Here is a 4,984-nt window from a genome sequence, read left to right on the forward strand (position 1 = left end):
AGCTTGGCTCCAGGCTGCCATTAAGCAACTTTAGAATCACATCAATAGAGTGGAAGTTCTCAAACTTTGGTATGCTGTAGAATCACCCTGGGAGTCTGTTAGCACTCTAGATCCCACCATAGAAATTCTAACTGGGTTCATAGTGAGCTTAAGATATATATATTTTTTGACAGATCCTGCCGCAGGTCTATTTGTACAAATAGCACAGAAAGACACCAGGCCCATGCAGACAGAAGCCCAGGGGTCATGCCAGTCCTTCCATCCTCACATTGGCAGGCAGAAGGCTCTACACTGGAGCCTTTGTGGGGGCCTGGGCACCTTTGGGAACCTGCGCTGTAGGAGTAGGAGCAGGAGCTGGAGCCGGGGTCGCAGCTGCAGCCTGGGCCTTGGTTTGAGCCTTGGCCTTGGCCTTTAGCCAGCAGAGCCTGAGACCTTTGGCAATGCGGGCACGAGCATGGTTCCCGAGCTTGGGGTGAGCGATGTAGGCAAGTCGATTGAGCTTGCTGTTGCCACCCTTTGGGATCTTGGGCTTAACCTCCTTGGGCTTGACAAGGGCCTTGATAGCCTCAGCACATGCAGTCATGGCCTTGGCATTGTTGGCCTGCATCTTCTTCAGACTCTTCTTGTTGTGCTTCTTGGCAAAGTACATGTTCCTCAGGAGCTTGGGGTCTACCCTCTTAAGAGATTCGTATTTTTGTGACTGGGGTTTCTTGATGCCATTTCTGTGCCATTTTCATGACTGGTTGTGTGTAGTATGGTTCTTGGATTTGGCCATGTCTGCACCAAAGCCCGCGGCTCCCCAAGCACCTCCGATATACATTTTTTTTTAAAACAAGTGCCAAGTTTATTCGTTCAACAGTTTTTGCCTTTGAAGTATTCTTTGTGACATCCTTGAGATTCTTTGCTACCTTTGTGCTTTACCACACAACTGTAACCAACCACTCTAGGATTTTCCCTCTGTTAGTTTTACAAAGGTCTGCTCTTCCCCTGGTTTCTTATTCTCATGAACCTAAATTAGGTTAATTTGTTGTTCACCATGAAGGGCCTCCACCAACTTGACATACATAGACACATCACAGTTAGAAGCAAGCACACAAAGCTGGGCTTGGTGTCAAGACATGGGCAGCTTCACAAATTCCATGGACCAGGCCATGGTGAATGAGGGCAGTCTTCAGCACCTCTTATAAAGCAGGATTACTGGAGTATTGCTATGGTGGTGTGTTATGGGTGAAGCCACATCTTGAATGGACCTTAGCTTCTGCCTCTGTGCAGCTTGTTGATGGCAGGAAAAGAGGAAATATGCATTTTTAATAAGCACTACTAAAAGCTTCTGAAACACTACATTTTAGGCACATTGCACTGGAAACCAAATCTGATATTCTACTCATAATTACTATGTCCATCAATAAGATGTGAGTTCAACTGGAACAAAAACCTTCTGAAGATAAAAAAGATCATGAACATCCATTCATTATGTAACATCCCTAGTCTATTTGGGACATTCAATGAGTTTCTTAATAGAATTCTTACCACCATTTGACATGTGATAAGTGTGAAATGAACAAATAATTAAAAATAAGGAATTAATAGGAAACCTCCTGACACATCCCTTCTGATCATCCTGACCTGGTATAACCAGAAGAGTTTATTTCCTATGGCACTTAATTCACTTTTAGGTCATATTCTTTTATTTTTCAATACAAACACAATGCCAACCATGAATTTGTTTGCAGAATTAGAGCCTGATATGTATATGTTCTTATTTTAAAGATGTCCTATGCCCTCTTCAGGTTCTCCCTGCCAAGTTCCCTCTCCCTGGGACTGTTTTACCAAACCAATCCATAGCACCTCCACCCTCCCAAGCACACATTCCTGCTCAAGTCTTAGCTTAGATAATTTCCTCATCCAGCCTCTTACATTGGTAAGGACCCCTCCAACATGGTCTGAGGACACAAAGTCATTCTTGTAATACTACCATTACTTAAAAGAAATCTAGAATTCTTTCTTTGTGCTTCGTTGTTTTTTAAAAATCTGTTGCTTGTGTTCCAGTACTATCTAGTAAAACTTTCCATGATAGCAGAAATTCTCTTTATCTGGGCTCAGGTTTTAATCCAAGAAATCTGTTGCCTGAGCCTGTGCCCTAAACCACCATGGAAAACTGCCTCTCAACAAATAATTAATTACTTCATTTGTAACTTATCTCTTCTGTTATGTGTTCCTTCCTGGATTCATTCATTTGGCTGAGGGGGCAGGAAAAATCAGAGGAAAATCTCACACAAGAGATGACATTGGAGAAGGTTGAGAGTGGTAAAGAGGTGTTTCCTTGCAGAACAGAGAAAGGTCCTGCAGGCAGATATAACACCATGGACAAAGGTTCAGAGCTTGAAACAGCAAAGTACAGGAAGCCTCATAGTCAAAAACATTTAGTGTCTAAGGAAGACATGAATGGAACCCAACACAAAAATTTCATATAAGATAGGGGAAATTTTGATTAGAAGTTAATATTGGAAAGTGAAAAGAAAAATTATAAATATAATTTATATTGTTATATATATTTAACAGAAGTTAGGTAATAGCTGTGAGTCTGTCCTAATCTCTAGAATAAACAAAATTAGTTGAGTTAGGGAATCTGGTTTAAGAAAAAAAAGCATGTCTAGTAGCACATTTGATGACTAATAAGTCCTTCATTTTTCTCAACTGCCTTCCTTAGTCTATGATATTCAAATGTTTCTCTTTTAACAATCCTATTATGTCCATTTTTTCCTCTTTAATTGTAAACCGGTTTAACCCTGCAAGACTCTTATTTATCAGTGTTTGCTGGTGATTCTAGCATTTCTCCAACAATTTCATGAAACCCTGCATCAGAGTTATTCCTATTATGATGGTTTTTGTGTCCCAAGCTAACCAAGGACAATTGAGTAATGATTACCAGCTTAGGAATTGCCTATAGTTCAGTATGGCTGGAGTATTGAGTGTGAGGTAGGGAGCAGTGGGAAAATCTTGACATTTATCAGTTGAAGGCATTCAGCAAGTAACTGACTTTTTGACCTTCAGGTTTCTCTTCTATTTTGAGGAAGCCACTGCAAGAGTTCCAGAAAACTGCAAAAATGAAAGCATCTTCCAGGAAGATGATGGTCCCTCAGCAGACACTCCTGTTTCTCCTCTACAATGCTTTGGCTATCCTGCATTTGGTAGCCACATTTAATTGATCAATTGATTTGTGCATGATTGGATTTTTTATCTTGTTACTATGTCAAATAAGCACAAAACCTGACAGATGAATTTGTATGCTGCAGAGGGACAAAGTAAGGAAACATTTATCAATTTTTAAGACAGGGGTTCCTAAGAAGGTGGTTTCCCATTGAATACAGAGAGGAAAGCAGAACAGAAATGTGAGATATGACATATGCTGAGGATGGTATTCCTGAGACTAAACAGAGCTGGCATCTGTAGGACATGCAAAGATTTTTTTATTACAGGGTGAAGGGATTCTGGAATCCAGCTCTTCCTGCATGTCATTCATTCTAGAGAAATAAATTAATTAGACAATGAAAGAGGAGGATGAGCATGCCTCATTGCAGTCTTAAAATTTAATTTGTAAATAAAAATAAGAAAATGGAGCTCATCTTGGGCTCTTCTGAGAATTATTGATAAATGTGGAACTCACTGACATCTAATCTGAAATGCAATTTTTATGTCTATTGTTTTCTAAAATCATTTTTGAATTCATATTTTAACATATTTGTTTTTGGAATATTTTATTTCCCTCAAGAACAAAAGAATTCTTGGAAAAGAATTATATGTGAAAATTAGCTGAGTGGTTTGCAACCATTTACAATGGAAATTTCTGTGCAGTGGCAGTAGTCTATAATGTAACATTTTGAATGTAATTCCCATTACTTCAAAGATAGCTCAGAGAAATCTCAGCAAGGTCCTGAATTTCTAATGAAAAACTGAAAATCATAATGAGATTTGTTATGAGATTAGAATTATGAAATCATGGACAGAGGAAGAACAAATTTGAGATTTTAATCTTTGTGTTCTGTGTTCCAATCACATAGTAATAGTATCTTTAAAGAAATTTCTCATAATTTCCATGAGGTGATATTTGCAACTATTTTCCTGGAATGGGTTAATTTCTTGGAAATAAATCCCAAGGATGAATGATCATGTCTAAAGGAGAAAAATGCTAATAGGCTGTCTTAATCATATACATCCTCCTTGGGAAAATTTTAACCAAGAATTGAGCATGTAAACATTAAAGGAATATTTAAGAAAATTGATGAGAAAAACTGTTTTGGAAGAGCAAGAGCAGATGTTAACAACAGGGCACAGTGAAAATCTAAGCTTCCCAACACAAATGTTGGAAAAATTCCACTCATCCTCTGTTCCTTGCCATTTCTAATTTCCCCTTAGAAGAGTGACCTGTTAGGTTAATTTTATTAATATATAAATAAACTTTTCTAAATGAATAAGAGAAAATTCAACAGTTCAACAGAGGACATGAACATGCAGTCAAATAGAGAATATGCTTTAAGTAGGCAATTATTAACTCAAAGAAAAAAATAGAACGTTGTAAAAGAAATGCAATCTTCACAACTTAGCAGCAAATAATACTTATATAGAAATAATAACCTAAATGCTGAATTTAATGCACCTGTAAGTAGCTTATTGAACAAGGTTCTTGGAAGGACTTTCTGCCATCTTATTTTTTCAGCCCCCCCTGGATAAAATATCAGACAATTTCTATAACTTTGCTAATTACTTTTAGATTATTAACAAATAGTCTCAATTTTTTTCAGGTTACCCAAAGTCCAAAGTAATCTGATGTCAGAATGTCAAGCTTTTATCCAGTTTATACTTCTCCTATCCCACAGCTTGGGCCTGATGCAGGCTTGAAATTTGCAGTGGGCAAGAAGTATGGGTAGGGACGCCAAATAAAACACAAAATGCCCAGCTAAATGTGAATTCCAGAATGCAACAA

At 38.1% G+C, this 4,984-nt stretch overlaps 1 pseudogene; it reads right to left on the reverse strand.

Moving 5' to 3' along the window:
- Nucleotides 1-286: 286 nt before the first annotated feature.
- Nucleotides 287-775, reverse strand: LOC121498583 (annotated as a pseudogene).
- Between the last annotated feature and the right edge of the window lie 4,209 nt (nucleotides 776-4,984).

This window comes from Vulpes lagopus, chromosome 9, assembly GCF_018345385.1.
Source record: "Vulpes lagopus strain Blue_001 chromosome 9, ASM1834538v1, whole genome shotgun sequence".
NCBI lineage: Eukaryota > Metazoa > Chordata > Mammalia > Carnivora > Canidae > Vulpes > Vulpes lagopus.